The sequence below is a fragment of the Oxyura jamaicensis genome, chromosome 4 (assembly GCF_011077185.1).
Source record: "Oxyura jamaicensis isolate SHBP4307 breed ruddy duck chromosome 4, BPBGC_Ojam_1.0, whole genome shotgun sequence".
NCBI lineage: Eukaryota > Metazoa > Chordata > Aves > Anseriformes > Anatidae > Oxyura > Oxyura jamaicensis.
The window spans coordinates 50,831,326-50,841,716 of record NC_048896.1 but is presented as its reverse complement, the minus strand read 5'-3'; positions in this window follow the sequence as shown (position 1 = coordinate 50,841,716).

Here is a 10,391-nt window from a genome sequence, read left to right as displayed (position 1 = left end):
CTAACCATGAAGTGATAAGCAATAAATTGCATCAGATATATACTAAAATTATCTTTTAATATACATATAAGTTATAATAAGTATAAAGGTATTTGAATACGTATGCAAGTATCATTGTAGTCTTGGTTTTCCTTATCAGAACACTGGGACTGCAGGTAAGGCATGCTATGAAGTAGTGAGCTGCTTTCAGGACAAGTTGTGAGTATGTGATGGACTGGGTGTTGACTTTTTAAGAAAATGCTTAACTGATGTGTCAGATAGTCTGAAAGGACAAATGTGCCCAAAGCTGTAGATCCCAAACTTCTAAAACTGGGAGAAGTCTGAACTGGGATTTGGATCCCAGTTTTGCAGTTGGTACTTATTTAAATGCAGAGGAAAAACAAACAAACAAAAAAACAACACTTTTTCTACATGCAGAGAAAACAGGGAGAAAACGGTTAGAAGGCATTAGTTCCTTAAAGGTAAGAATCTTTCAAATCCAAGATACATATCCAGTGTAAATATTATCAGTCCCAAGTGTGGCAAAATCTGTCATGTTTTGGTTTTCATTTCAGACTTGACACACAGTTCATAACTGAAAAAATTCTCAAGTCTTGGTCAATTTTGCTGTAGTAACTGATCAGCAGGAAGACTGCTTTGTGATTGTGCTTTGAAATTGCCATAGTTTTACATTTTATGTCTTTGCTTTTGACATGGAAGCAGGTGAAGCCTAGCCCCTGAATATTATTCATAGGGTCTGTGGGTTTTGAGCCTGAAGAAAATGCATAAGGTTATGGGAGAACAAACATGATTTTTATACCATTGGAAATAAGATATACCACAATATGTAACACAATAGATTTATGAAATTTTTCTGGCACTCTAAATTCATAATTTCCTTAAAATGATAATATTCAAATATATTTGAAATAATATTTTGTAATAAGTAAAGCAGTATATTTAGTTTTACCTTGCTTCAGCAGAAATCAGGGATCTAATCTTTTCCTCCTGGAAAGGACAAAAGGACACTACTTAATGGCATTAAAAATACAATGTACTACTGACAGAAATATGTCCAAACAATTCTGCCCGCAGGATGTAAACAAGCCCCGTTCGAGAGTAAAATTTTTCCCTGTCTACATCCCCATAAGTTATTGGTGTCCAATTCTCTATCAGTTTTCTTAGAAGACAAAGAAAGTCATAAGATGAAAGGAGTGTGTTGACAATAAAAGCAAAGCTAAAGAACTTCAAACCATAACACTTGAAAAGAATACAGACTGTAAATACATATCTAATACAGCAAAGAATTTCACCTAAATCCTGAAGTAAAGCACACCAGAGCAACTGGAAATATTCTGAGAAATGCACAAGGGATTTTGGACAGGGTTTATGATGTCTAAAGCACTTGATGTGAACTTCTACCTTGTGCTTTTGATATGGACAACCCAGAGGACTTTGATAACTGCTTGGAAAAAAAGCCGCAGGATGAATCTGGAAAGATATCTATTTTAATTCTTTCCATCCTGCTCCCTCAGGCAACAGCACTGCTCAGTATCTCTGCAAATAATGCCCTGCAGCTCCATGTTGAAGTCTACCTTCCTCCCAGCTCTGCAGGCCTGAAGAACATAGTAGGAACACCATCACAGATCCAGCAAGGTTTCTCACTTCCATAATCACTCCCACTGAGGACTGGGGCAAGGTGAGCACAAAAGATTTGTGTGTGGCAGTGCTGTCCTCTGGAGCTGGTGCTACTCACTCTGCTCAGCCCTGGTGTAGAACAAGGTGAGCACAAGAGATCATCTAGTCCAACTGCTTGACCACTTCAGGGCTAGACAAAAGTTAAAACATATTATTGATACACACAACTATGGGTGCTCCTGGGCCCTGAGTTTTGTCATTGACTGGACTCAGAAAGTCAGTGAGCTGGAGGGAAGATATTTGTTTCCTTCCTCTAGTCACTGTGTATGTAGTGTGGAGTCTCTGAGACAGTCCACTGCTGTACACATTCACGTGGCATTGCCCAGCAAAAAGGGATTGTAATTCCCTTGGCTTTCTGGTTACTAGCAGATAATAGCGAAATAAGATAGAGTGAAACACTGATATATTGTGTGGGCAAACCTTTTGTACAGACTATACACCCAATGCTATTTATCCATCTTTTCCAAAAGACTTTCTGGGTAAATTAAAATTGAAATTTTTAATCTCAGTATTTTCTTCATGTTCTTAAAATGACTTAAGCAAATAGTTTCATAACTGTAATATATGAAGCTTAGTTTTTGCCTGTTTATTCATTAATTTTCAACTTAGTTGCTTGTGTTGAGTCACATTCAATGATTAGCATGAGTAAATTGGCTTTTACTCTCTGACAGTTCTGAGAAGTAAGTTGAATTAGCACCCATGTTTACTGCAAAGATTTTCTTTGATGCTATGTACTTATGTTCTCATACTATTAAAGTGACATTAGTAATGCAGACTGTCCCAGCAGAAATCAACCTGTGAAAAGTAGCATAATGCAACAACAAACAACTAAGTAATCTTTCTTGATTCCAGCTGAAATCAATGATTTCTCAATGTGGCTAGCATCAGCAAATGACCCTCCTTCACTGACATTAATTTCTCTTCAATGATATACATCGCTTGCTTGATTAGCTTTTAAATAGTAGTACCAGAAGCCATGCTCACTGTTTTGTTGTTGTTGCTACATCTAGATTAGACATTGCTGATTTATATTTTATAAATATTTTTCTTGCATTCCTGTCTGTTGCTGTGCCAGAAACTAGAAAGATCACTACCTGAACAAGAAAAATGGTAGCAGCACGGCTGCTGAAATGTCTTAATGAGTATCGGTGGAACAAACATCACTGCAACAAAGGCATTGAAGTCAGAGTCTCAGAAGAACTTGAATAAGTTGAAAAAGATTTGGTTCATGTATCCCGATCATTCATTTTTCTAATGAAAAAAGTAATGTGGTTGATAGTAGATATGTATGTAAAAGGAACATATTACTGAGAAGAAAATGTACCTGCCAATATCTGTAAAAATCTGTTATGAAAAGATTATTTTTAAATATCATAAAAGAAATAAGAACAAATAAACAGAAAACCAGCTTTCCAGAGGGGAAAAAAAAAAAAAAAAGGAAAAAAAAAAAAAAGTTTTCTATCCCCAGGAGGATTAATAATTGACATGTAGCAGCTTCCGTGGTTGAACAGCCACCAAGCAGATGGATGGATATGATTATTCTCTCTCATATATTTACTAATGGAAATTTCCCAGTACAAACATTAACATAGTATGAATTGCTTTATGCTCTTGAGATTTTTCGTTCCATAAATATTTTTGGCAGCTTAGCTAAGAAGAGATAATTCTCTGGACTTTACTTTATTTCATACTTTTAAAGCATACTTTTTACATTTCCCACAGAGCAGCACACTGAAATCACAAAATGCAACTGTTGCCTCTTCTCTGAGAACTCAGTTTGCATTACTTTATTCCCTTGCTGAAAAAATGCAATATTTAAGAATTTCCTGACTCCACTTGCCCATGTAGTGTAAGAACAGGATTTCATAAAACTGTCTTGATCTGATGTAGGGGCCCAGCACTTGCACTAAAGCTATCTTTTCTGCAATTAATTTTTAATCAGAAGGACAGCATAATTTAAACAAGTTGTTTCAGGAACCTTAGATGACATGTGATAGCACTGATCACTAAAGACCTGTTTTGAAACACAGACTATGTTTATTTACTCTGAAAAGAACATAGGATCTGGGATCAGATTTGAGCAAGTTTCACTGTTACCTCTTAAGAAAAAAAAAGTCTCAGTTATAACAGACTGTCTTGAAAGACACAGCTGCACATAGTGCATGTATTTTTATAATGTTGTTGACAATTTGCACTTCCTCTTGTACTGTAGATTACTGTGTTGGTCTATGCACAGGTAAATATTCTTATAATATTTAGTCATTTCCAAAATAGCCATTTCCTAGCACATATTATTATTTTTCAATCAAAAAATATATTCTGAAATTCCAGAGCAAATTGCTTCCAGCTTTCAGATTGCTTTCATGGAAACCTATGCTTCCAAGGGGAACTTCAGAGATTTCCCAAAATTCTGAACTCTTTGGCATCACCCTTCCCTACACATACTGTTTAAAAAAAAAAAAAAAAAAAAAAAAAGACAGAGGAGAGAAAGATATTCTCCATTTCATTAATTCCTTAGAATACTTGGTTATGCTACTAAAATTAATACAGACCTTATCAAATGTGATCCTTTGTTATAACAAAAAAAAAAAAAAAAAGGAAAATCAGATGGCTAGCTCAAATACCCTGATAGAAAAATGAATTATCTAACCCTCTAGCAATAGAAGCCTTATAAAACTATAGGCGACAGCCTGTACTTTGACTCCAAATCTCAGGTGTATAAACACAAATCACAAGCCTTTGTTCTGTAAGCTTGTTGTTTTCCTCCTACTGGCAGCAGTGCTGATAAGAATCCCTTCTCAGTTCTCTCAGCCTTCCCACTACGTCATTCCCTCTTTCAATAGCCAATGTCTTTGGAAAAAGTTCCTAAGCTGTGGATTGGAAACAAGTTTATAAATATACAAGCATAGTGTGCAAGAGTAAATTCTACTCTATCTCCCATAAGAAGACATGAACCTCTTTTCTTTGGTTGTATCCATCTAGTCAAATTACTTGTCTGTGACAATGGCTAGTACTAGGTGGATAGGTAGAGGGGACACATACAGGTTCCTCTCCTGGGGTACGTCCAACTTTCCAGTCTCTAGTTACTCACATTATGATACCTTCATGTGGTAGAGATGGCACCTGGACAATAGTCCGTCTTCATTTCTTGTCCTCCAAAGATGCCAGTTCCTTCAATCTGTCTTGGAAGCAAACTTCTTACTCAGTGGATCACCCTTGTCTCCCTCATCTGCCTTATTTCCACTTGGTTCCATAGGAGGAGTCAAATTAATGTGAATTCTGAGCTATAAGGAATTGACATACAAATATATAAATTTAAAAAATCAAATATATTTCACTAAAATCACATGTGCATAGTGTTCTTCTATTAATATAAATGCATTTTCTACTTTTATATAGCTTAGGCTTTATTAAAGCATTACTGGTTTTATAAAAGGGTGACTGTCCTGAAGATAGGAATCTTTAAGTTTATAGCCTGAACAGGAAAGGCCTGGATTATGCTGTAAATAATTTTTATGTTTACAAATATCAGGATATAGAATAGGGCAAGATTTTTCTTCCCTCTCTCCATCTTGGAAAGTTATTCATTTGGTAAGAAGGTATTAGTCTGGTATTGATTGAATTGTTTTTTCCTTCTCTATTCCCTCTTTAGCCCAGTGTTCCCAAAACATATACTAGTGCGGAAAGTTCATTTTCTAGAAGATCAGTGTTTCATGTTTGGCCAAAGCAAAATCAGGCTATTAAAATAAAATGTCAAGATCATTTTCATTTTAATGATCTAACACAACTGGGCACAGGACTTCAGACAGGAACCGACTTCAAAGCTGGTAAGAAATGTAATCTCAACACAAAGATACTGCTGTAATATTATTACTTTCAGATACTTTTCATGAATGTAATAAGCATGATTTGAAAGTACATAGGGAATTGTTACAATTATTGATTTAAGAACTAAGGAACTAATAGTGCATCTGTGATCACAGAAAAGTCAAGTTAGCCTTCAATAATTGGAAACTATATTGCAAAAACAGGAAAATATGGGCAAAAAAATAGTTTCAAGTTTCTGCATTTCCCTACTTTTAATTTTGTTGCTGTACTGCAAGCAAACTAGTACTTTATCTGCATTGTGCTTTGATACTGCTGAGGTTAATGAGTACCTGACAGAGACTTTTTGTTGTTGTCAGTTAAGTAATCCATCATAATAGATTCAGATTTATTTTTATATTTTTTTCTTCCAAATTTCAGTCAGTCCTTTAACTCATGGCAAATTCAAATACCTTTGTTTTTCCAGATCTAGGTTTGGTTGGGTTTGGTTTTGCATTTTTCTTTCTTTTGACTGAAGAAGGAAAAAGGACAGTATGACAAAAATAAAACAGACAACTGCAAACCAAGGCATTTTCAATTTTCACCTTGCCTCTCTGTTTTTTGTTCTTTAATAAGCTGTGTTCTGGTTTTAAATAACTATATATCAATCTGTGATTGCAATGATTAGTGGCTGGATGGGAAATCTGTCACACCCTATTTTTTGCTAATTCTTTAGAGATGAAATATTAAAGGTACTTGTATAACAAGCAAATCTTATTTATTTTTTTTTCTGCTGTGGATAGAAAATTGGGAGGAATAATTTGCTTCTCTGATTTTCCTCTCACATATGGCATCGTTTCTGAGCTAATAACAGATCTAGCTATCCACTGTGTTACCTTTCCCACATTTAAAATTCTTGCAGGTTTATAATCCCTTTCATTTCCTGCTTCTTAATGAATGGATTTTGTATAACTGTTCATTAGTGTAATTGTTGCTGATTTTTATTTTTTACTTCATTATTTCTCCAACAAAACTTATGCCACTCTTACCCTCTGAGCAAAACAGAGCAAATTAATTTCAGCATCTGGGAAAACTGTGTCTGTAGGTGAGCATAAATAAGAAGTAAGAATTTCCTTGCTTTAGAGTTCTTGCTAATGTTCAACTACAAACAGATCTCACAGTGCTTGAAGATACCTTTTGGAGCTATTTAACTGGCATCTAGAAATATCAAGGTCTTGTCTTCGTAAGAGGTCTCTTTAACGAGACAGACAGTTCATGCTAGCAGCATTCTCTCAGCCCTAATTTGCTAGAAATGGACTGAGACCAGCAGAGCTTTGTTGCGCTGCTAACAGGTTTCAGGAACTACCTGCCTAAATGGGAGCTGAAATAACAGTCCTGAACTGAATGGCTCTAATGTTAATAACCTCACTTACTCATCCCTGTCTAATTGATAGCCTTAGAAATAGCTCCTCTTAGAGTAGCTAGAGCATCAAGCAAGTGCCAAAAAGAGCCCCTCCATTTCCCTAAAGGCTTGTTATATTTTTCCCACTTGTTTTTGATTTACGTATCAGTCACAAAGACACTGGCGCTGATTTCCTGAACAACTTCTGTGCAACTTAGGAAGAGCAAAAAGGATGGTGGGGCTCAAATAAAAGCAAGACACTTCAAAGACTGAATATGAATAGCTGGGAGACCAATAAGACTAGGATATATAATAATCACTTTACGTTAAGAGATTCTTAAGCTTCTGTGACATATTTCCTGTGCAGTCTGAAGTTCTAGCATTAGCCTCTAGTGGAGATGTTATATCAGCAGCTGAAGCTCTGTTAAGAGTCATAGATATTTACTCTTTGTCGATAAAGACCAGTCACAAATACCATGAATTTTACATTGTTACTATTTTTCATCTGGAGCAGGGGATTTAAAGTTTATGAATCGGATCAGTTTATGCATTTCTAGCAAGGCCATTACAATAGAAAGCAGCAACAAAGTTCTATTTTCTACTCTTTGCTTTATGTCCATATTTTCTCTATTTCTTTTCTCTCTTTTAATTTCATTTTCACTAACTTGTTCTCTTGTTATTTATTGTCTCATTTACACACATTGTGCTCTGTGTAGTTATCTTTTTAGTATCATAGTCTCAGATCCCATGCAAAACTATTTTTCTAATCAGCAACTTATTTCATTGACTCAAAATGATCACTTAGGTGAGGAGGAACTGAAGTATGGAAAGAAAGAAAAGAATCAGCTATCATCTGTTCCACATAGCTAAAATTGTTTGAAGCAAAGCTAACACTGACTAGGGTGATATATGTATTGAAAATCAAATGTATCCCCACCTAAAATATATATGGATCCTTTGTTAATCAGGGTATTCATCAAAAGAGAATAGTTTATTTCAAAGAACTTTCACATATTACAAGTATATTATCAACCCCATGCTTGCTGATCATTGAATATAACATTACTTTCCAACTTTGAAGCCTGGTATCAGATAAAAGATAGTATCAGAAAACCAAGATACAGAAGCAACACTGCCTCATGTAAACTTTACAGTATGTCTTTGTTATGGGATTCCTCACTATAGGAGAACAGGAACAAGGAGTGGTAGTGGTGAAAAAGACTGAGATACTAGAAGAGTCATCTTTACCAGGTATGCAGAGCACCTAGATGCAGACCCGTAAATGTGTATTGATTGGGCTCTGGGGGAAGTGTGGCAGATGACAGTGCCAGAGCAGAATACTTTGGATTCGGTTATGCACTCCTTCATCTTAGCGGTGAGCACTTCCACACAAAAACAGCCCTGCTGACAAAGGGCTGTGTTGGGTGATGAAAGACTCCCCACCAGGAGCAAGGCTAGTGCAGCCAGTCAAGCTCACGTGGCGTTCCTGGAAATGTAATCAAGAGTGACTAGCCCAGGCTCCTGGGGTAGTCACTGGGTTGTGAGGCCACTGGGTGGTGAGGAAGGGCTGGCCAGGTGCTACACAAGGACTGGAGGGCTTTGGTGAAGACTGAGCAGAAGGACTAGGATGGTGATCACTAATGGCCTCATGGGTATGCGGGTGGGACTGGAACAGGTCAGTGGAAACTTCAGCCTCTTGGAGGAAGCGGCAGTCAGTGAAGTTTGAAGGGCTCTGAGCAGGATGAAGGAAAGGTGTCAGGGAGCTTTGGAAGTCCTGCAGGGCAAGCAGGTCTCATTCACTTTTTTTTTTTTCTCCCCTCCCTTCTCCAATGTTTCACCATGCCTTTTTTTCCAGGATCATTGCCTACTTAATTTCTACCCTAGACTTGGAAGCTGCATGCTCAGCCACCCCTTTCCCAGCACCCAGTCTCACTCAGACTCACGCCTCCACCCTCCACTCCTATGAGACTCAAGGATCCTACTGCTTCACTGCAGCCAGGACCTCCTCCACCTGCTGCATCTTCTGGGCTGGAGGAAGGGAAAGGAGCAGGGCTGGAATGCCAAGTGATGAAGACTGGCCCTGGAGAAAAAGTCTTTCTGTCACCACCAGCCCCAAAGATAAAGCTGTGGCAGTGACATCCACTTACACTAGGAAGGCCTGGTTCTGCTGCAGTTGCTGCTGCCCCACACATTGGCCACTGCTTTAGCAGCAACCTCCAGAGAAAAGAGCTTAGTGAGCAGGGGGTGGGGATGGGTGTAGGCAAAGAGCAGCCTGCCAGCCGCTGAATGTAACTGTTAATGGGTCATTAATGTCAACAGAAATCGATGGGAGTTACTCTAAACATGGGGTAAGCCTAAGGGTAGCAATATGAAAACCTGTCAATCCTAAATGATTTTGCTCTGTATGATGCTTGTGTTTAATGGGTTGAATATAATTAACAATGCCTGGATGTCATTTACATTTTTTTTTCTATGCAGGAATGCCCAGATTAGAGGGTCTTTCTGATGTTACTAAACACTGCAAATTTTATTTTGCTCTGTGCTGAAACATCTCTGTTCAGGCAAGGTTACTTCTGTCTGTGGAAAAGCCTCACACGCCAGTGTGCTTCACAGAATTCCTCATGACCCAGACACTGAAAGGTATCTAGATGCTTTCAGAAGGAAACTGGCACAGAAGACACCAAAGCCCCTAACTCCAACTGATTTACAGATACATTTTGAAGTATCTGCAGATCAAAAAGGCCAAATACACCAAGGAAGCTAAATCCTACTTGTGAATCAAGATGTCTACTTTCAGAATTAAATTACTATTAGAAATGTCAGACATTCTGACTGCTTCCTCAGCCCCGAGGTGCTTAAATTCTGCTGATTTGCGTCCATAAATGGTCCCTCAGTACCTCTTGCTGTTTGGCATTCACAGAACCCTGGGCGTGCCAAGCAGCTTCAGATGTATTCACACACTAGATCCCCCCAAAGTCTGTTACATTAGTCATTCTCAGACTGCACATTATTCAGACAAAAGAGAAGTGATGTGCAATTTCCACAATAGCACTTTGCTGAGGTAAACTAGTCCCTTTAGGATGCAACTGTTCCCTCCCTTCCCCTGCAGAACTGGAACAGGTGTTATAGCTGCATTTCTCATTACTCAAGTGAATACTTGAACAACATGTGCTAGACTGAGATGCTCTCAGGCTCCACGGCAAGTCTGGGAAAGCAGCTGCCTTGGGAGGGTTACCATTTAGGACTTGCCCATCACCTCACTTTCTGATACTTGGTTGACTTGGTGCCTCCTGGGATTTTTTTCTAGATGCCCACTGTAGTTGCGATATTTTCAAATACTGTTAGGCTTCACAGAACTTATTATTAAGTTTTCCAAATCCTTCTCCAGGCTTTTCCCCAATGGCTACTTCTAGCACTCTGGCTGCCTGAATTCCTAGCTGCAAAGCTTCTTGGGCTGACTTCTCCTGGGCCAGCTAGACCTTGATGTGCCTAGCCCTCTCCTGATCCC